The following is a 23,899-nucleotide window of genomic DNA, read 5'->3' as shown; positions in this document are numbered from 1 at the left end:
GAAAGGGAGCTGTTCTTCTCCTTAGGCATTTCCTTAGGATTATTCTGATTTTGGCATGCTAATCCTCTGTTTTTAAGTTTCTTCTACAGAAATCACATATATCTCATAGCCAGAGGATTCTTATTTCTAATTTGCAATGAGTAGCAGAAGGAAAGGAATGCCTCTAGACCTAAGATCTTGTTTCCAAAGGAGTCCTTAGAAGAAACAGAGAAGGTGTGGGGTTGGGTAATGAGGGGTAGTGGGGGTAGGTGGAGGGAAAGTACACATCAGTGTAAGCAGATTATCTCTAATGTTTTACAGAGTGTTAAGGTCTTTATAAATACAAACCACAGGGTAACTGGGATCTGACAGCTCTTGGAGGAATGCCCGTGAAGAAGGAGGAGGAACAGGAGGTGTGGTTGCTAATTTCCAAAAAACAAGATGTCAGCCATTTTAGAGAGAAAAATAAAACCCCACGGGGTGATAAGCTAATGGCAGAGAGCAACTAGTCAGAATGTTGGGACTACACATTTTTAATTAAATACTCAGACCTAGACTTTAGTGTACATTTTCCCAAATAGAGAAAGAGAATGGATGTGTTCCTATGCTTTCTCAAAGATGCTGGGGTTAGACTAGAAAACTGAGGAATAAATAGGTTGGTGAAAAGAGTCATTAAATAGATAATTTTATGCTTGTTCCCCCACATCCTGGAGAAGGTCAGGTAAAAATTTCTTTTTCTCTTTCCACATAAATAAACAAGTTGTAGTGGGTGGGTCATGGCAGATTACAGAATTACACTGCTTGCTACTCTTAATTTACTACTGAGAGAGAAAAACCTTCCTTTCGGACTCCAGCTGAAGAGCAGGGTCTCTGGGCAGTTACTGCACTTACCTAGGCCTGAGTAAGCAAACAGCTGATGGGGTGTTATCTAGTCTTGACTCAGACACATTTTGCACCATCAAAGGTTTATATTCTCTAAAATAAAAGTGACAAGAAATAGAGTAAACTATCAAAATAATAATTCTCAGCTGCAAGATTTGGAACGAGGTGCCGTCAAAGGCAAAGTGTGCCTGACCCAGTTAAGAACTCTCTCATTCTTTATGGAATTTGAGTGTTAAATGAAGCCCCGAGATTTCTGGGTTCAGATTCCAGTTGTTTACTAACTAAAATAAAAGAGCCCACAAAAACTGTTCATGGGGCTTTGTGCTTCAAATCATTTTTACCAAACACGTTGATGAGTTAAGTATAAATGAATCAGAAACATACGGTTCACATTTCTTTGGAAATCCACAGGGTATATTAAGGGAATTAAAGGGAAATGTGTTAGGCCAAACATATTTAAGAATTTAACAAAACCAAAATCCACCAAAAAAGTTTAACATTTTCTAGTGAGTCTGTTCCAGTTTTTTCTCCTTTAATGGTGTATTTTCTCTGTTGTATTAAACTTACATTTTTATGTGATGCGACAGATCCATAAATAAGTATAATATATTACAATGAATTTACTAATCTTGCTCATTATATTAATACCAAGTAATGAAATTTATCTCAACTAATGATGCCATCGTTAGACATAATTCAAATTTATTAAAAACTACAGGGACTCTTGATTTTGGCTCAGGTCATGATCTCGCAGTTTGTTGGATCGAGCCCTGAGTCAAGCTTTGTCCTGGCAGCACTGAACCTACTTGGGATATTCTCTCTCTCTCTCTCTCTCTCTCTCTCTCTCTCCCCCCTCTATGTGTTCTCTCTCTCTCTTTCTCTCTCAAAATAATTAAATAAAGTTAAAAAAAAAAACTATAGGGAATTTGGACCAATTACAAAGAAGCTAAATTGTGGAATGGTGAAGTTAAAGTTATACAATATATTGAATTTAAATTCTTTCAAGTATATGAACTATTTTGATTTATGCATCAGTATTTAGTATTGTTTAAAGTAGTGTCCACAGATGTTTTGGGCAGGCAAATGTAAAATATAAGTAAAACAGACATATATCATGCTCTCATGGAGTGTACAAGACTTCAATTTAGCCCATGCTAAATTATAAACTCAGAAGATTGGTATTTTTTACTATACAGCTTAAAGCAATTTTATAGAATTTCTTCATAAAGCAACTCTTCTAAAGTGGAGAAGAGTCTATTACCCCAAAAAAGCATGGGCAGAAATGACACAAGTTCCTAACCCTCTCTCCTTCCCCTCATGCAGTTTGCTATGCCTTCCTCGGTCCTCATTCCATGCTTTTCATGAAGTTGGGTCAAAACTAATTTGGAATCAGTCTCAAAACTCATTGTCCAGTTCTGTTTATTTGGGACACCAGTTATGCACTAGAACATTAAATATAAACTCTTTTTAGAGGGAATTCTAAAGCATTTCAAGAAAACTATTTCATTGAGAATATGACTCATTGTCCAAGAAGTAAAGAAAAAAAGACCCCAATGATTTTGAGTCTCTATGAGAGACTAACGGATTTAGGAGTTAGCAGTCTAATCCATTTTAATAATGTAGAGTTAGTTCATTATATTGCTGTCTGTATTTGTATTCATATTTATTTCATTAAAGATTCTGTGAGAAAATAGACCATAATATGGTATTTTTTAAATGACCAAATAACTTAAAAACAGATTATAAGAACATACATGCTAATGGAAACAAAGAGAACGGTGTTCAGCAGGCAGATAGAATATTTTTAAGGCTGGATTACACAGATAGAATATAAAAGAAACCTGAATTTTTGAAATTTCTGTCTCTGTGCAGTTTAGACTGGCCAAATATTTAATCTCTTTACTTTTTGGTAAAATCAAAATATTTGGAATTTGAAGTGATTGGCTATCCTGATGAAATTTAATCTACCTCCAGGACACCAATCAGTTATAATCTCTTAGAGTTAATGTGAAAGTCTGCTTCACTTGAAGGGAATACATTTTTGGCTTCACATAAAGAAGGATAAATTTGCATAGGACAACTCACTTTGCAGCGAGTTTGCAAAACAAAAAAGTTAATTTACATGCTTTTGTTTGTATACTAGTAACATTTAAGTATTTGTAATCTCCCATTCTCCAAATGTGTGTTTTCTCCTGCCATGTTTATGCCTGCAAGAATGTCCTTCTCCTTACCTAAATGAATTCCTACTTAACTTTCAAAGACTTTCCTAACCCTCCCTCACTCTTACCACACAATTAGATATACCTTCCTTTGCCCTCATCCCATGCCTTTCATGCTTTGAACAGAGAGATTTTAGGGGCGCCTGGGTGGCGCAGTCGGTTAAGCGTCCGACTTCAGCCAGGTCACGATCTCGCGGTCCGTGAGTTCGAGCCCCGCGTCAGGCTCTGGGTTGATGGCTCGGAGCCTGGAGCCTGTTTCCGATTCTGTGTCTCCCTCTCTCTCTGCCCCTCCCCCGTTCATGTTCTGTCTCTCTCTGTCCCAAAAATAAAAATAAAAAACGTTGAACAGAGAGATTTTATAAGTATATGTATCTCCCTGTTTATTTGATGGCTGAATAACAGTAGGTAGGAGACCATGGACACCAGACAACCTAGATTCAAATAAAAGCTACTGCCTCTGCAATTTTGGGCAATTCAGTCTAATCTTGGAACCCTTGTGTTCTTACTTATAAGATGGGGATGCTAACAGAATTTACCTTACAGCCTTTTTGTAAGGAATAAGTAAGTTGATATATATGAAAAGGGTTTAGATGTGTGAGTATTTTCTGCCTATTCTTCATCATGTCCATAGAATTTAATGTGTATTTGTGTAATATGCATTCCATTTCATAATTTATTGGTACACATACTGCTGAAATATCTTATGCTATATTCATAAAGCACAAAGTGGAAACTCGGCAATACATAGTTAAATATTATAGAAAGATAATTTTTACTAGTACAAGTTAAAAAAAGATTTGGAGGCTATGCATATTAAACAAATTAACCAGAAAACTGCCAGATCTTCAGTACGTACTGCCTGGGCTCCTTTGCTTTTAAATTCCCAACCTTTAGAAACATAATGTTTACCTCTGTTTTGAATTCTTACTAATCTAATCTAGCAAAAGAGACCTAAACAGACTTACATCTTAACTATTTTTTCTTCATTTCCTTTAAAACATATGGTATATGTTTGCTTTATTGTTTTAAAGAGTTGTTTTATTGATCTTTTTATATGATCCCTTTACTACAAAAGGTTTTGATATAGTGGAAGAGTATGCTATCAATCTGATAATAATGATATATTATTAAGACCCGGTGTTTATTTCGCCTGATCAGTTTTTTGCCTGTTCCTGACGCGGTTTTGATTTCTACTATCTCGCTTGAAAACATTTCCCGGTTATTCCAGGCAATGGGTTCCCAGTGTTGGCCTGCTCCCCTTCTCTTGGTACTCCTCAAAGAAGTAAAAATCTCTGGGGTTACTACTATTCATGTCATTTCTTCTCCCTCATCTTCAATTTCTCACTATATTTTGTCAGGAGAACAGCTTTTACCTTTTCTCCTTTATTCTGAAAATATATTTCAAGAGCCCATTATTTTCCACTGAAATATTTTCCTGTGGTTTGGCATATAATCCTTGTGGTCATTGCTAAAGCTAAAATCTCTGACCTTACTTCCACTTATTTTTACATATGGCGCCTCCAAGCCCCTTGTACTAGATTTCTATAATTTTTTGAAGGCTTTTTGCATGTAAAAATTTTATACCCTCTCCCCACTTTACTGTAGTGGCCTGTATTATTCTTAACACTGGTTGGTTTTAACTTGAAACATTTTCAATTGCTGGATCTTTAGCAGTTTCTTAAATATATTTTGTCTCTTACAGTAAGCTTTCCATGAGCCCCAGAAAACCAGATCAGGATGCTTTTGTCTATCTTTCAAAGCCAGCTCTGTAATTATTCCTATTGTATTCTGAACCGGCTATTGAACTCATATTTAGTCATCTTATGTATATTTTCCTAAAAGTCGGATAAATATATATTTATGTCTCTTTCCCATTTTCTCTGTGGTTTCTTGGCCTCAAATACTTTTTACGTAATGTAAAAGTGGGCTTTGAAACCAGGAATCTTGCGTTTTCTCAATCTACTTGTCACTATGGCTTTATGAAATGACTTTTTATTAAAAAGCAGAAATATGTGGGCTCATCTCTTGTCCCAGAGATATTTTTAAGTGAAGAGAATAAAAAGCACCACATGTAAAATAAAGCACTGTATTCCCATAAGAGAATTGGGAGAACAATGACTACAGAAAATATCATTCCAAATAATGTGGTGGGAATTGGGTTTAGGCTAAGAGAGAAAAGAAAGCCAAGAGCGAGTATAGTTAAAGAACTTAAAAATATAGAAAAGTTTCCTGCACTTCAATAAAAAGTTCTCCAAAGTTTAAAAACAACCAAAAAACCCTTTGTTTATTTTAGAAAGTCATCATCCTGGTCCTTCACTGGTCATAGAGGTTTACTCTATTGCTGTATGTTTACGCCTGCAAAAATCACACGGTATAAATTCTCCTCCCCACTTCCTTTCCTCTTTCTCCACTGCCATTTTAGTATCTATTATATAGGCATCTTATACACAATGATTTCATTTAATCTTCACTATAATCTTCAAATTAGACATTCTTATCCAGTTTTACAAATGAGGAAATCAAGACTTCAAAGATTAATTTCTCAAACTGATTCTGCTAAGAAGCTGATTTGGAACAATTACTAAGACATATATATTGACATACCCTCTATCCTCTCTTCTGATTCAACAACAGCAAAATTTGTAAGTGGAGAATTCTGCAAGAGTCAAAGAAATGAAAGCCCTAAACTGATAAACTATGCAAGTATTGGCTGGAGTTTAGTATTAAAAGGGTTTCTTAATGGTCAAGGGTTTGGTTCTCAGGGAGTTACTTTTTTGAGCCTGTATGAACAAAGAGACATGCATTGCCACAAAAAAAGGATATCAAGTATGGGATGAGTCACCATGCAATGGCTCTTCAGTTGATATGAGGAACTACGGTCCAGAGATTATATTTTAACTTTGTATCCTCCAACTCAGCACATTATCTCATGATACCCAATAAGTACTTAATAAAAGCCAAATGAATAAGTGAATAAAACAAGGTGAGTAAAAGAAGAAAAAGCTAATGATTGTCATGGAATGAAACAGATAGGAGTACTGAGAACACCAACAGCTGGTCTAGTGCCTGGCACCTTAGAAAGTACAGTTGAGTTAATGTTCAGCCCTGTAAGCTTCCTTTTAGCTACACCTCAGAATCTCCAGCCACACATTAACCTGTGACTCTTGGCCACTGGAATGAGAATTAAGCACTTTACAATTGCTCATTAGTTCCTCCAATGCTTCCACAGCCTTTGAGAACAGAGGGAGGGGAACTCAGGGGGAGCAGGGGCTCCAGCAATATCAGCACTGGTCCTGATTCTGCCCTCACAGCCCCAGGGGGTGCACTTATGACTCCTGGGCCTTGGGAAGGGAGGCAATCTCCAAGTTCCCTGCATGCTGTGGAGGGGGTCTATTGTCCTCCTGGAGAGAAACCAGCAGAAAAAACCACTCTGTTGTTTGCTAGGCCAGGAGATGTGCACATAGCTGTAGTAGGCTCTGCTGAGATGTAGCTGAGGGAGAGCAGTTACAAACATGGGCTTTGCAGCCAGATCACCTGGCCTTGAGTTCCTACTTGTGAGCAGTGTGACCTTGAGCAAGTTACTTAGTGGTACTTCTGTTTCCTCATTTATAAATGGTGGCCAAAAATAGCTTCTTAGTACTTGTCAAGTGCGTAGTACTTGAATGGGGATTAAATGATTAAATATATAATTAATATATATAATATATATAATATACATAATATGTATATTGTGGCTAAAACAGTACCTGGCACTTATTAAGCACTGTTGTGCTGGTTATTTTACAGGGCAACTACTTATATAATGGGGAGGGGAAAACAAATGGGATTTAGGGTCTATGACTCATGAGAGATAGAAATGGGGTGGTAGAAGGAGCAAGTATAATGTAGTCAGATGTGTAGAGGCACCATTGTTCCTGACGCTGTTTTGCATTGTCTTGTTGTCTCTCCCTTGTGTCAGTCCCAAAGTAGAGCCAGGTAGAGGAGTGCAAAGTTTGTGCTGGGGGAGGGGAAGGGGAGAAATTCAAGAGTGGGGAGAAGGGCTGTTACTCAGAATTGCTGCTTGGCACTGACTTTCTAAATAGGCCTACTCAGAGGTTGGATAGAAAAAGGGCTGGTGAGCTTCCAGATGTGTGTCAAGAAGAGGAGGAAGAAAAGTAATGACCTAGCAACCTGACGTTAGGACCATGACAGGGACATGAACTGTGATAAAAAGCTGAAAGAGCCCACAATGCTGTCCTCAGTGCTGGATTGCAAACCATATTTCTATTCAAACAAGTCGCTAGGAGAAGAGCTGAGAATTTAAAAGTCTGCGGCCAATGTAATCCCATTAGGATTTCTCAAAGCTACCTTTCTACAATTGAACTGTATCTACATAGCACAAATAAGGGAGAGATTTTGCAATTATCTGATTTGCGTGATCAATTCCGACAGCCAAACTGGATTACTCATTTTTGTATGATTTCTTGATCCAATAAAATCTACTTGGAAGCTTGAATTATCTACTTTAGCTGTCTAAATTGATCATATTAACCAGGTTCCAATGAAGTTTTGGTTTGAATCTCATCCAGTTCTGATTTCTATAGTCAATGATTTTCCATATCTCTAGCTGAAAATAACAGTACAATCAAAGGGAATTAAAACAATTTGAGTTAATGCAGTGATGGTATAAAGCATTTGAATCTTTATTCTGCTATTACAGAAAAAGCCAATGATTATATTTGAAATATAACCAGTCTGTCCCCTAGATGCACAAAGTTTGTCAGATCAGGGTAGGCAGAAATCTTTTCACCCTGCTCAACCATACTCTTGTGTGCTCTCCGTCAGATGTTTGCCGCTGGGACTAGGAGTGTCACAGAGAGGAAGCCGGGGCCAGTGCTTGTGACACTGTTAGAAGAGTGTCCATGCCTGTCTTTGTTTTCTTCCTGAAGGTTTTCTTTCCTTTCTCTCTCCTCCTTCTGTTTCTTTTCCCTGGATTTCTTCTTTGTTTTTGTCTTCAGTTCTCTCTCCTTTTACTCTTTCCCTGATTACTTTAATAAGAGCTCCCAGAGATAGACTTAGTTTTGCTCTCCCAGAGGCATTAAGCTGGGGTCCAGATGGAGCCCTAACAGCCAAGGACTGGGGAAAAGCCCAGTGGCCTAACAGGTATTTCTCTCACACAGTCCCTAAGAAAAACTACAAAGTGGCCCATGTCTCTTTGAAGTGCTCCTACTTCTCTGTATCCTTCTTTCCCTTCTAGATTTTCCATGTTGTGTCTTTTAGGCAGCCTGAGACTTTTTTTTTTTTTTTTGTTCTATGTCCACACATTCCTTCCTTTCAGACCTTCATAAAAAACACCTATTCCCTCAATGTAAAGATTTCTTCTAAGAGGAAAGCAAATTGATTTAAAACAATTCTCTGATGGGGAGCCTGGGTGTCTCAGTCAGTTAAGCGTCCAACTCTTGATTTCAGCTCAGGTCATGATCTCACAGTTTGTGGGATCAAGCCCCACATTGGACCCTGTGTTGACAGTGTGGAGCCTGCTTGGGATTCTCTTTTTCCCTCTCTCTCTCTTCATCCCCTGCTTGTTCTCTCTCTCTCTCTCTCTCTCTCTCTCTCTCTCTCTCTCAAAATAAATGAATAAACATAAAAAAAAAATTCTCTACTTTCAAAATGCATCCACTTCACTGCAGGTCCGTTTACCTAGATAGCACCGTCTCCTTTATGGATTATTTAGTAACCTTCGTACTGGTCTCCTTGCCCCTGATTTCCTTCCCTGTGATCTGTTCTCTACATTGCCACCAGAGTGACTTTCTAAAACCTAAGTCAGGCTGTCATTCTTTTACCTCAAAATCCTTTCTTAGCTCCTCAGTTTATTATGCATAAAAACCAACATCCTTACCTGAAATGGCCAAGGCTCGTGCTTGGCTCCTTGCTGACTCTTTCCATCACCCTTCCGCTAGCCCTCCCTGCCCCAGGCCCACCGTCCTTGCTCTCTGAGAAATCACCTGGTGAGTGTTGGGCACTCCCTCCTTTCTTTCCCCACACTTTTCCTCTGTTGTCTACATGGCTCATCCATCACATCCTTCAAGTTTTTGCTCAAGTACCTTCTCAGTGAGACTTTTCTGAAAACCTTAATTAAAACTGCAGCTGCCTCAACTCTTCCTATCCTCCCCATGCTTCATTTTTCTCCACACTCTATGCCATCACCAGGACACCATATTTTATATTTAGATACATCCTTCAGATTTATCACTCCCTACTGGAATGTAAGCTCCTGAGGGCAGAGATTGTGTCTTTGACTTTTTTTCCCTGCTTATATCCCCAGTGCACAGAGTAGTATTTGGCACTTCTTAGATATTTAATAACTATTTTTTGAATGAGGAGTTATTTAACTAAAGTAATTTACAAGTACATTGGCATGTAGACAACTGAGTGTATGGGAATTTTGAAAGAGGCACTTATAAATAATTTGAGGATATAGACAAGTTTAAAATAGATATGTTTAAAAATAAACATCTTCTTATGATAGTACATACACATCAAATGAAAGAATGACTGACCATTTCTTTTTCTGAATTTCACTTGTGTTCGTTCTTCCCTGGCTGGGCCTGCAGGGGAAAGGGTTGCTCTCTTAGTTCTAAGTGGTTCCCCATTCTTCTCTTTGTCATGTGGTGCTAAAGTCAATCTGGTCACTATCTGTATCTGATAATTATATTCGTATGTGTTGAATCTTCCATAGACATACACCCACCATGGTTTAATATTGATCTTTCCAGGAAAAAATAAAATTACTGAAAAAAAATTGTGGACCTGGTAACCCTTACATAACTAAGGCAGCTGTGCACATCCCTCAATTAAAGTTTTGTCCGTGTTCATGGTAATCACTTCTGCCCATTCAAGGAAACAAATGCTTGTACAGCTTGAAGCATTCAACATTTTTTAGGCAAACCTTGTTTGGCACTTCATGGAGCATAAACTGTGCCTAGTTAATCACGGGAGATGAAATTCTTGTTTTCTGTCCTTTAAAGTTAAAACCTATTTAAGATTATCTTTTTTTTTCTTTTTTCATACTGTCTTATCAGAACAAAAACTCTCTGAGCATGAAACAACGTGGTTTGGGCGGTGGATAAACAAAGAAAACAAAACACAACACAACGCAACACTGTGACGTTTTCCTGTGGCCATGTAATGCTGAGGTGACACCAAGCTGCCATCTGTGTAGATTCCCGTCTTAAAATTCAGAAGGAAGATCTGAGCAATTGGGAAGTCTAAGCCCAATCAGTGACCAGTGTCAGAGAGGGAAACAGAGGGTTTTCACCACTGGCCCATTTTTTCCCCAGCGTGAATAGGTCAACCGAAAGAGCTATGTATTATTACCCAAGAACCCTATGGGAATGTCTGGTGTCTCCCCAAACTTCTTGCCTCCATTTGTAGTGTCTCTGTGGTCTGATTCTCTTCATCAGCTCTTTAAATGTGTTTCCCACTAATTCTGTTCCAAGGCCTTCTATCATAATGGCCCTGTCTTCAGCCCTTATGGATTCACACCTGCCTCTGTGCCTTGGTTAAGTTGTCCTCATTGCCCATATCCACTCTGTTTTGTCTCCAGTTTTGGCAATTTTTAAGATATTTTACCTTCTCTGAGATATCTTCCCTGGAGAAATCAATCCACATAACCTCTCTCTTCTAATCTCTTTATTATTCATTAATTCATTCATGCTCTAGTTGAGAGCTTCCTATTTATCACATCCTGCTGGAATAAGGGAGTACAAAGGTCAATGGGAATTAAGCAACTCACAATCAGTGTATGAACAGAGATGAAAGCTAACAGAGGGTGTTCTGGGAGTGCTCAAGAGACGTCATACGGATTCTCCTCTGCACTTCTTTAGATCACCCAGATTCACCAATTTTAACAATATGTTACATTTGCCTTTCTTTTTTCTTTCTCTTTCTCACTACCTTTTCTGAACCACTTCTCAGTAGGTTACATACATCATTCCCTTTAATTCTTTAATATTCTGTGGGTTTCCTATGAATAAAGATATTTCTCATATAGTCATGCTAGAATGGTCAAATATGGGTAATGTACAATTGATACAGTATATGCTTTTACACTCTGCTCTTTTCACTTAATATATTCTGGAAGTAACTCCTTATTGCCTCACTGAGGTTTTCCTCACTCTATTTTGCAACTACATGAAACTAAACTGCTACATTGTGTGCATATAACATAGTATATTCAACCAGTGTCCTATGTTTGAACATTTAGGTAGTTTCCAATATTTTGCAATTACAAATAATGAAGCAATGAATAACCTCTTGCATATATTTTCATGTTGTTCAGGGTAAATTCCAGAAAATGGAATTACTGTGTCAAAAGACAACTACATATAGAATTTCGTTAAATATTGCCAAATCCCTTCCATCCCCCAAGAGTTGTGACATTTTGCGTTCCCATCAACAGTATGTGAGCAGGTCTTGCCAACAATGTATTGTAAGCCTTTGAGGTTTTTTTTTGTCAGTACAATGGCTGAAAAAAGTTATCACAGTGAGGTTTAATGTGTATTTCTCTTCATATAAGTAAAATGGAACATATTTCATGCACTTAAAAGCCACTTTTTGGTCAGTTATGTTTTTATAGTTTGGCTGATTTCCCATAGATTATAAAATCTTTTCTTTCTCAATTTTTCTTTTTTTAATGTTTTTATTTTTTATTTTTGAGAGAGAGAGACAGACAGACAGAGACAGAGAGAGACAGAGAGACAGAGTATGAATGGGGGAGGGTTAGAGAGGGAGACACAGAATCTGAAGCAGGCTCCAGGCTCCAAGCTGTCAGCAGAGAGCCTGACACGGGGCTTGAACTCATGAACCTTGATATCATGACCTGAGGCATGGTCGGATACTTAACCGACTGAGCCACCCAGGCACCCCTCTTTCTCAATTTTTCAAAGCTTTATATATATGATGGATATTAATATTTTACTCTAATCTTTTTGCAAATGATATTTCCTCTCATGTTTTTCTGTCATTTGTCTTTTATTTGGTTATGATGATATTTTGATTTCCTATTTAAAATTTTTTTTAAAATTTTTATATAGTCAAATTTATCAGTGTTGTATTGAATCTGGATTTTGAAAATAAGAAAGTTTTCCTCTATCCCAAGGTTAATAAAGAGGAATTCATCCATGTTTCCATCTAATACTTGTATGGCTTCATTTGTTACATTTAGATCACTGATACATTTGCAATTCATTCTTGATTATGGTGTAAGGAATAAATCTCATTTTACATTTTGCCAAATGACTATCTACTTGTTTCAGCACCATTTTTTACAAAGTTCTTCTTTGCCCATTGATTTGAGATAATGCCTTTCACATATCAAATTTTCATATGCAGTAAAACCTTGGTTTGTGAGCATAATTTGTTGCAGAAACATGCTTGTCATCCAAAGCACTTGTATATCGAAGCGAATTTCCCCATAAGAAACAATGGAAACTCAGCTGATTCATTCCACAAACAAAAAATATTCATATAAAAATGATTATAATATGGTAATATAATACAAAACAATAAAGAAACTACAAAATATAAAGAAAAATAAACAAATTAACCTGCACTTGCCTTTGAAAACCTTTGTGGCTGGTGTGAGGGAGACAAGAGAGAGGAGGGTTATTGTGTAGGACAAATTTCACTATCACCAACAGATGTTGACTACAGCACAGTATTAATAAACTCTTCTCATAGACTGTATTGAATGTAACTGGCAATAAGGCAGCAGAGGAAAGGGTCTGCAGGCAGCCTGACCTAGAACGAAGCAAAGCATTCCCAGGCTCACTCTTGGATGGAAAAGCAAAGGACTGTTTATAGGTGCTTTGAAGTGACAAAAAATACACTAGTGCCAGTTGTGGGCACCTTCCAACATTCTGAAAAATCACTGATCTCTGCTGAGCATCTGAGCATCTGAGCATGGGAGATGTTCACCCACAATCCTGCAGAGAGAGAGAGAGAGAAGAACTGGTCAGTTGTGATCATGTGATGTTTGGCATCAGGTACTACTCATATTGCAAGACATCACTCATTTATCAAGTTAAAATTTATTAGAAATTTTTGTTCGTCTTGTGGCACATTCGCAGAACAAGTTACTCGCAATCCAAGCTTTTACTGTATGTGTGTATATATATATATATATATATATATATATATATATATGTGTGTGTGTGTGTGTGTGTGTAATATACGTATATATGTACATATATATGAAATATTGGATTCATTTTATATGAGCAAACCTATTTCTAGACATCATGATCCACTTAATTGGTCTGTTAATTCATGTACCAGTACCATACTTACTTATAAAACTATCCTTATTTAATATGGTAGTCATTAGCCACATGTGGCTATTTAAATTAAATTTAGTATAATTAAATGAAATTAAAAATCCAGTTCTTTAGTTCCATTGGCTATCTTCTAAGTGTTCATTTAGCCCCATGTGGCTAGTGGCTACCATTTTGGACAGTGTGGATATAGACAATTTCCATTTAGTCACATGTGGCTGATGACTACTGTATTGGACAGCACTGTTAAAAAGGCTTTGTAGTATGTTCTAAGGTCTGGTACAGCTATTTCTTCATCATCTCTCTTTCTTTTTAATGTTTTCTTGGCTATTTCTGTGTGTTTATTTTTATTTTTAAAAAAATTTTTAATGTTCATTTACTTTTGAGACAGAGCATGAGTGGGGGAGGGGCAGAGATAGAGGGAGACACAGAATCCAAAGCAGGTTCCAGGCTCTGAGCTGTCAGCACAGAGCCTGATGCGGGGCTTGAACTCATGAGCTGTGAGATCGTGACCTGAGCCGAAGTCAGACGCTGAACCGACTGAGCCACCCAGGTGCCACAAGAGTTTATTTCATTTGAGGAACCTGTGTGGCTTAGTCAGTGAAGCGTCAAACTCTTGGTTTCCGCTCAGATCATGATCTCATGGTCGTGGTATCAAGCCCCATGTCAGGCTCTGCGTGGACATCATGGATCCTACTTGGGATTCTCTCTCTTCCTCTCTGCCCCTCCCCTACCATCTCTCTCTCCAAATAAATAAACTTTTAAAAAACAGTTTATTTTATTTATGTTTATTCTTCTTTTCTGTTGTTATACATGTTTAAGGTGAGACATTTTGCTCTCATCACTTTTTATATTGTAATTTTATCCTCATTGTTTTTCAGAAACTTTATAATTTCTGTTTGTATTTCCCTTCCTAGTAGGTTTTAAAATTTCAAGGTGAATGTCCTTTGACTTTGAATTTGTTTCCAATGTTTTTATTTCAATATGATTAGAGTGTTACTAGTGATATGATTTTTTATGAATTTATAGATGTTTTCTTTGTCATCTAATACATGCTCAGTTTTTTTACATATTCCCTGTGCCATTAAGAAGAAGGGGGTATCTGTATTATTGAGGCATAGAAGAAGATATATTCTTTATGTATCATAAAATCTACCTTATTAATTATGATGTTTACATGTCTTATTTTGTGTTCACCCGACCTGCCATGTCCTGGTAGTGATCTAGTAAGATCTCCTGTGGCGTGTGTCTATCTTTCTATCTCTCCTTGCATCTTTTATAATTTGCTTATCCCTTGGCCTTTTGGATTAAGTGCACTTTTATGTACACAGAGTTCAGTTTTACTTAATAAGTCAACTTGAAAACATTTTTCTCTTAGTAGATGAATTAATCTTTTTCATATTTATTGATTCTACTGAAATTGTTTGGCATCAACTCTTATCATATAGTATAATTTTACTTTAACATGCATTATATTATACTATGTTTCTTTATGAGGGATGTCTCTTTTGTCTCTCTTAAAAAATCTCTTTCTAAAAAGCATTTTTATTTTGTTGTCCTAATAGTTTTGTATCCATACCTTTAATAATGCCTTTAATTCCCCTTTTATTGTTTTCTGTCTGGTTTATAAATTTTAAGTTAGATCTTTTTGCTCCCTCCAGTATTTATGGAAAAATTAATGATCATATTCTCTTTTCTACTTTATAGGGACATATAACAGTCTCTTACTCTTCTGGGACTCATAGACTCATCCTTGATTTCATTCTAAATCTTCAATTTTACATATTAGATGTTCACTTTGAGTCCTTTTGCCAAAGTTTCTCCAATCATCTTTTGGTTAGTTGAAGCTCCTTCTCTTATTATTGCTCAGAAAGAGTTTGTAAATACAATATTACGTTAGCTCTTACATATTTAAAACTGCTTTTCTATCTCTGTGAAACTGGAAAAGTTCTTTTGTATGTAAAAAAATCTTTGGTTCACATCATCTCTTCTTGAATTTCGTAAGAATGCTGTGTCCCTATTATTATGCTTTGATGTTGCTTTAGAGAAGCCTTATACCAATCTAATTTTATTGCCCTTATGATTTGTTTCTTTTACCTGAAGGTCCTGAGAAGTTTTTTCCTTTAAAGTTGTCTAGTTTTACTATATAACTACACTGTCTCAAAGATAGATCATTCTGGGTAATTATTCCTGATATTCTCATGGTTAAGCCTTTCAATACATAGATTTAGGTTCTCTCTTATTTCTGGAAAGTTTTCTGACATTATTGCATTAAATGTTAACTGTGTTCCATGCTTTTGTTACGTGTATGTTTAATCTTTATTCTTCAGCTCAACACTTTATAACTGAGTTATTTTTACTTTTTACTTTATTTCATTTTCATTCTCTTGTCTTTGCTTTGCTTTTCTTCTGTGTCCCTTGCTATATTTTCATTCAGATTTCATTTAGATCTTCCTCTGGTACCTTGAAAATTTTATTTTAAATTTCTGAAATGTTTTGTTTTTCACTTTAATATCTCTTAAGGTGTCAGTCAACTGACATTTTATTTTCCCTGACATTTTTATCCATTTTGACATTACTTCTAAAATTTCCAATTGTTTTAAGTCCTTAATTGCTTGTTTTCATTTATTTAATTCAGTTTGTATTATAATAATTCATATTTGTTTGTTTTAGAAATTTTCATTCAGTAATGTGTTTCTCAACTTCTGCTTTCTTCAAAAAGTAGCTTTATATGGAGTTTGCCTTTTTCTACTTATAATAATATTGTAGATAGAAGTTCTAGTTTATTAACAACCTTTCTCTTGGAACAGTGAAGCCTAATTTCTTTAATGGATATTGTTGGTGGTAGGAATGGGTAGAGGTTAGCGTGTTTTGTGACTTGTTTTTGTTTTAGAGAATCCTTTTTTTTTTTTTTTTTTAAGTTTACTTATTTATTTTGAGAGAAAGAGAGAGTGAGCTGGGGAGGGGAAGAGACAGAGGGTGATGAGAGAATCCCACACTGCCAGCAAACAGCTGGATGCAGGGCTTGATCTCATGAACCATGATATCATGACCTGAGCCAAAAATCAAGAGATGGACGCTTAACCGACTGAGCCACCCAGGTGTCCCTGTTTTCTGGAATTCTTGATTTTCCTCTTCCTTCCTTCTTTTTCCCTTACTGTCACTCATACAAAGGTACCAACCCTGTATCTTTGTGTCCTTATGCCCTAGAAGCATTGCGTGTCCAGGACTGATGCCTCTGGGTCTTGCTCGCTTTTAAGATGCCTTCCTACAGTTGGAGCCAAATCCAGACCTGCAGTTTAGTACATAGTGATAGTTGTTCTTTTTATGGTAATGATTTTCTTTCCCTGTGTTTTACCTTTGTCCCCTTGTCTTTTCTACAAGGTCTCATAAAACCTCCTGCTGCTAGTATTTAGACCAAGAGCCTGGCAGCTGTGATAGGAGCTCTGGTAGAAGTTCAGTTGGAATTTCAAGTTTATTTTTCTATTTATAGGGATTTCAAATTCATGGTCTTTGTTGTCTCCTATTATGTTTGAAAGCATAGCTTGCGTATGGATTTATTTGTGCTTTTCTTTTTTTTTTTTTTTTTTTTATCTGATAGACTTTGAGATGGATTTGTGCAACAATTTGGATTTAGGATGCTATTATCCCCTAGAATCCCTTTAAAGTGTGGAGTTTAAAAAAAAATTCTGATTACTTCATTCCAGATGCAACATTGGAAGAAATGGAAAACAACCAAATTGGCAATGGAAAAAGCGGGAAAATTTTTATCTTGTTTACTAAATACTTATTGAGTACCTACAATGTACAAGGCACTGAAGACAGAATAATCATCTAGGTAGACAAGGCCTGTACCCTCACTGGCTTATGTTCTACTGAGAGAACAGATATAAAATAGACACATAGTATGATGTTAAGAGATGCTAAGGACCATAACAATTGAGCACGCTAGGGGGATAAACAGTAAAATAGGTAGTGCCATGATCCTTAGTTTAGCTAGGTTTCTCTGAGAAGATGACATTTGCCTAAAGACTTGACTTGAAGTCATCTAAATAGATGAAGGAAAAAAGATTTCATGTAGAGAAAACAGAATATCTAAAAGGCCCTGAGGCTGGGACAGACTTGATGTGTTTGAGGAGAGGAGGAAGATAGAATAACTGGAGCTGAGTTTGTAGGAAAAAGTTTATTACAAGGTAAAGCTAGAGAAGCCAGCAGTAGCCAGATCACGTAGGGTCCTTTTAGCCATGATAAGTTTTTGGACTTTGTTTTAGGTGTGATGGGTAGCCTTTAAAGGCCTTTAGCTAGGAAAGTAATGGAATCTGATTTTAAAGAGACAGCTGAGGCTTCTGTGTGTAGTATCTACTGACCAAGGAAAGAGGAAAAGCCAGAAGATGAGTTTCCATGCTGCTGTCTCCATATAACGCTAGTAACTTGATTTCTAACTTCCTCCTGACACCAAATCATTACTTTGTGGCATGATTCTTACAGTGGGGTATTTGCCTTGCCCCCTCCTGTGATGGTATGCAGACATTGCTGAACAGTGTGATTCCCCGACCTTTCTGTATCACACCTGTGGGCTTCTAATGAAATAATTGAAATGTTGTACTGACTCTCTAGCTTTGTTACTATGCACTAGTTGCTTTCCCAAAGACACCTCTGAGGTTCACTACCTGCCTCTATTAATAAACATTGCCTAATCAAAGGTTCTTTATTACTGTGTTCTCATCTACCAGTATCTTCTCTGATCTCAGCTATGTCTTTTGATACCAACACTTTCTTCTGACCATGACATCTACCAGTCATCACGGTCTCTTCTCAGTGTCTCACGGGATCCATAGTCCTTGTCTGTTCTCCCCCACTTTCCCATTGTTCCTCCTCGAAAGTAAACACATCCAGCCTCTTGAGCTCCATCTGTACACATGCTGTCATTCCTCCTGTGACCAGCCACATCATACTTAAGAGATAGTAATGATTGTTGTCCGTTCATTCACTCAACAAATATTTATTGACCGTGAACTAAATGCCACACCCTGTACCAGATACTCTGGTATCTGGACTCACAATCCCTATCCTAACTGAGTTTAAAGTCTAGTAGGAGTTTTAAACAAATTAAGAGGAAATGTCTTTAATGAGAAGAGTACTGTGTGCAATAAGGAGGTAAAAATGTATTCCAAGGAAAGATGATATTTACCTGAAATATGAAAGATGAAAATTATATGATCAGGGGGAAAAATGTAGAAGCCAGACTCTTTTGAGATGTTTATAGTAGGCTCAATAGCATGAGAAAGCCATGACATGTTTGAGGAATGTAGAAAGGTCAGTATGAAGGGATGGGAAGTATGAGGGATGAAGTGATAATTACAGTATTTCCATGACTATTCGTATTGTGGTCTTTTTCACATTAATATATTAATACCTGAAATTGTCTTCATTTTTACCCTTTGTCACTTTGGGTTTCATCTGTCCAAGTTCTAAAGCCCTTCACTTGGCTTGAAATCATAGGGTGCAGAGCAGATATCTATCCTATCCTACTTTTTTAAAAATTCTTTTCAATGTTCATTATTTGAGAAAGAGACAGAGAGCAAGCAGGGGAGGGGCAGAGAGAGAGGGAGACACAGAATCTGAAGCAGGCTCCAGGCTCTGATCTGCCAGCACAGAGCCCGACGCAGGGCTCGAACCCACAGACTGCGAGATCATGACCTGAGCCGAATTTGGCCACCTAACCGACTGAGCCACCCAGGCACCCCTTATCATCCTACTTTTTAAGACATAAATCAATAACTACTCTTTATGTAGGGGAAGGCTTTGTTCTTTTTCATTAGGAAAAGCTTCACAAATCTCAAGTATGTTTATTTATTTTGTTTAAAGTCTCTGTCTGCACAAACAGGACCTATGTTAGGGTCTGTAGAGGCCAGGCTGGACACAGACTGGAGTGTTTCTGGCCAGTGGATGTAAGAGCAAGTTGCTCGAGTAGGTCCAAGGATGGAACCAAAATCAAAAGCCAACCTTTAAGGGCTCAACCTTAAGGGGCAAGGCAGAGGGGCAGAATCCACCATTTGTCCACGAATAAGGCATTTGGATACGAGCAAGTGAGTACTAGACTAAAATGGGATTTGGACAAAAGAGTGGGAGTGGATCCTGGACATACTCCATGAAATGTTGGAGTAGCCCCAGGGACATTTTTATAGGGCACATATGGTCTCAGCTGTGAGTGAGGAAGGAGCTGTTAAGGACTAAGCTAGTGCTTAAGGAGGTCTCAGTGTTTTTGGGGTAAACATATGTGAGAACAAAAAATTACAATGCAATCTGAGAAGTTCCATAATCAAGGCATATGCCAAGTGGGAGCAAGTTTTAGGGTTTTAATGAAGACTTCATACGCATGGCATTTGAAATGTTGGTAAAAGTTAGATGGTTGGAAAAAGGTAACGAAAGCCTGAGAAGAGCAAATAACATGGGCTAGGACTGATGTAAAAAGGGCATCATGTTGCATTCAAGAATCAGGGGATACAGTGTGGAGCCATAACTTAGATGGGATGTGCCAAATGCATGTTGCGACCTCTTAGGTACAAACTGGTAAAGATGGGGTAATCCTGGAACAGATAGGGCCAGGATTCAGGAAATGAACTATGATGTTGGCTTCAGAAGACTCATTTGGTGCTATCTGGGTTGGCAGTGACGTGCTAGAGAACCTAGCCTATAAACGGGCGCCTGGGTGGCTCAGTTGGTTAAGCATCTGACTTTGGCTCAGGTCATGATCTCATGGTTCATGAGTTCAAGTCCCACATTGGGCTCTGTGCTGACAGCTCAGAGCTTGGAGCCTGCTTTGGATTCTGTGTCTCCCTTTCTCTCTGACCCTCCCCTGCTCGCACTCTTTCTCTCTCTCTCAAAAATAAACATTAAAAAATTAAAGAAAAAAAAAGAATCTAGCCTATTGAACAGAACATGGCAACAGGAGTCTCAAGGTGGTGGTGATAACAAAGTGTTCTGTAGGTGACTATCTAACATGGGTCAGATCTCCAGCCAGTGGTGAACATCCAGTCATATGGCTTTTGCCCTGGGGTTATGGGTTCTATAGACCTATCTAAGTAGGTAGGCCTTCAGGATAGTGTTGAAGTCCTGGTGGTAGCAGTGACGGGTAAACAAGGAAATTAAAGTCTAAACCCAGTAAAAAAGAAGAGATAAATAGTGGAAGGTCAGTGAGAAGGCTGAACCTTGGTGGGCTTGTGCATGCTGAAGGTTATATTAGGATATACCAGTTGCCAGTCTTAGGGCAGCAAGACTAGTTCCTAAGGGTGTGATCCCCCACAAAAGGTATAACTGGTTCATGCAGGACTAATTCCAAACCTGGTCAGTGGTGAGTCTTTGGAGTAAAAATATTTTAAAATCTTTGGCTGAGTAGGGGTTGAATAGGCTGTGATTATATTGATTAAAGAGTTTGCTATGTCATCATAATGTATCTGGGCTTTATCCATTGGGTAACTGGGAGCCTTTGTAGAATTTTGAGAAGTAACCAAATGTAACATTTATTTTTGAAAGATGACTCTGGAGGTGATATGGAAGGCCTGGAAACTTTGAATCTCATCAGGAGGCTTTAGCCTTATTATAAGCTGTGTAGTAATGGTTTGAGTTGAATCCTAGACAATGGGAGTTAGAAATGGGAAAATGCCAATTTATTCCTTTATGGATTATTCGTTCTTAAAAAGGTGTAGCTTAAGACTTTCTGAAAATGCAATTGCATTACATTTGTTCTTTTGCCTACACATTCAGCTTCACATATAAATGGAGAGATATATTCTTGTATGTGTGTGCACCCATATTTCTCCTAAACTCATATTAAAATCCTTTTATTTATTGAGTGATACTCTGGACCACCATTTTTTTTTTAAAGACTTGGCTCTGTTAGTTTCTGGTAAAATATTGACCCTTAACCTGTCAGTTATTTTCTTCTTAGCATGAATGAAATCAGGCAATGCATCTGGAGTGAGGGACAAGGTAGCTGTATAAACGATCTTGGTTCCATAGGCAAGAGCAAAGGAGCTCACTATGTTCCCAGATAGCGAGACTAAGGTTACCGAGAATAAAGGTTTTTGGGTACTTCGAAGTCTTGACCAGGTGATTCAATAAGGCAAGGAAAACATTCCACTGGAAAGGAAGCTTGGGCAGATTGTTTCGTGAAATGATTTGGAAAGTTTTCATCAAGCGCGCATGCAGAGATTCCAAAAGCAAGTGATAATGGACTCCTAGAAGTTCTTCACATGCATTGTATTTGTACTAGATAATTCACACAAGAGAGAGGCGATGAGCTAAGCCCAGTATTAATTTCAAGCCACCTCCCTTTTTGTTTAAAGGAAACCCATGCTGCTCTATATAGTTGTCAAGTGTGACTGAATTTTGTCTATTTCTTTAATTAGCATCCATCCCAAAAGTCAGGTAGCTTGTGTAAACTAAGTCAAATGGTCTTTTCTTTGTTTTCTTTTTTCTTTGTTATTATTATTATTATTATTATTATTATTGATCATAGTTATGTGCTAGTGAATGTAAGGCAGTGTTGGTAAGCATGTCACATCTGACATCTTTTTGCCCTTTTTGCTGTAGGCATACATAATTTAATTAAAGGGTATTGGCAGTTCTATTTCCACTTCACACTGTGGACAAATATTTTGTCCCCTACTTCATTTAAACACTTAAAAACACTCTCAATTCACAAAATGATAAAAAACAATTCTATTTACTTTCAGAGGTGAAGTCTCTGCATGGAGTCTCTGACTCAAACATTTCCATCAAAATCTATTTTGCTACCCGCACAAAACCAGAAAATAAACACAGCTCCAAGGGAGAATGAATACTTCAAGTGAAACTAAAAAAAATTTGCAATCATTGATTTTGAAGCACCCATGATGCTTACAGGAAGATCTTGGGATTTCTATGTTTTATTTCAAGATATTTAACAAAAAGTGAATAGCATTTAAGAATGTTTCAGGATGCAAAAAGTTAAATGTTGTGATGACTTTCTTAGTACAGGGGCATCAACTACCCACAAACTTTGGAATACCATTTCTACACTTGTAGAGTTCCTGCAGTTAATTCTACTTTCCACGGTAGATTCCCTTTCTGCTGGGAAAAACCATTTAATTTGGTTTCGAGAAGTCAGATGCATCTGGGGGAAGACTTCAGTTTGGAACTGAATTATGTAGAGAAAACTAATGGATGTGATGCCTCCATTTCTTAGAATGTACTGTGGCAGAGCTGTTAATAGCAGCTTCCTGAATCTCTAGCTTCCTTATTTTGGCAAAGGCGTCAGCTTCCTGGGTGGGCCAGTTGGGAGTGTGATTCTGGGAGTCGGTGCTGGAACTTAGCCTAAAGTCTGTTTCCTTGGCCTCTTGATGATTCTGTGAGCCACCCAAATCTCATAATAAAACCCTTTCTTCTTAAAGTAACTAGAGTAGATTCTGTTATCACAAGTAAGAATATTAGTAGATCTGGTAATTGCTCTTGTAGGATGGACAACACTGGCAGCCATTTTCAACTGGGAACAAACCAAATCGTATGACGAGAACACAGGCATGAAGGAAAATGCTTTTGAAAGGAAGAGTGATCTAACTAGTTTTGACTGTATTGATTTAATTTTGTATGGCCAACAATATTATTTGAGCCTCAGAATGATGCTGCCTTCCATTTATTTCACAGAAAATGAAGCCTTTATTGTGATTTAGAATATTGAGCCTGAAATATTTTCCCATAGAGATATTTTGATGTTGGTCTAGCATTTCGATGGTGATGTCTTATTTTTCAAAATGGCAATCTCTGATATTGCCTCTCTAACATATTGATTAGAGCCTGAGATGGTATACATTTGTATACAGAATAAGAATTTCTTGGGCATAGGAAACAACAACAATAACAACAACACAGAATTACCTACACAAATGCCTCTGTTCCATTCCAGCCTTCCTGAATCTGAAATTCTGGTACTAACAGCCAGGACCCTGAATTTTTAACAAAATTGCAAGGTCAATTAGCTACTAAAGTACTAGGATGAGTGTTTTAGAATACTGGGAGAAAATCATTTTTAGAGAACTCTAACACATTTCTTTTAAAATTGTCAAAATTTATTAATACATTTACCACCCAGTTTTAGGCGCCATAACTTTCACTCTCAAAGCTAAACACTGCCTATCAAAAAGATTTTGCTCTTCTCTCAGAGACAAAATTCTAATAGTTTTTCCAACCACCTTTTAAAATTCACAACCAATAGGGGCGCCTGGGTGGCGCAGTCGGTTAAGTGTCCGACTTCAGCCAGCTCACGATCTCGCGGTCCGTGAGTTCGAGCCCCGCGTCGGGCTCTGGGCTGATGGCTCGGAGCCTGGAGCCTGTTTCCGATTCTGTGTCTCCCTCTCTCTCTCTGCCCCTCCCCCGTTCATGCTCTGTCTCTCTCTGCCCCAAAAATAAATAAAAAACGTTGAAAAAAAAATTTTAAAAAATAAAATTCACAACCAATAGTTTTAA

At 37.5% G+C, this 23,899-nt stretch overlaps 2 long non-coding RNA genes across 3 annotated transcripts in view; one reads left to right on the top strand and one right to left on the bottom strand.

The window, feature by feature from the left end:
* Window positions 1–23,899, top strand: part of LOC144614913 (uncharacterized) — a 389,666-nt gene that overhangs the window by 24,135 nt on the left and 341,632 nt on the right. The gene's annotated exons all lie outside the window — the stretch shown is intronic.
* Window positions 12,894–23,899, bottom strand: part of LOC132686532 (uncharacterized) — a 38,736-nt gene continuing 27,730 nt past the window's right edge. Inside the window, exon 4 of the long non-coding RNA XR_009613738.2 lies at window positions 12,894–13,045. This is a non-coding gene — a long non-coding RNA (uncharacterized LOC132686532). The remainder of the gene's footprint in view (window positions 13,046–23,899) is intronic.

Source organism: Panthera onca, chromosome F1 (genome assembly GCF_046562875.1).
Source record: "Panthera onca isolate mPanOnc1 chromosome F1, mPanOnc1 haplotype 2, whole genome shotgun sequence".
In the NCBI taxonomy this organism is placed as follows: Eukaryota; Metazoa; Chordata; class Mammalia; order Carnivora; family Felidae; genus Panthera; species Panthera onca.
This window is presented reverse-complemented; position numbering and strand designations above follow the sequence as displayed.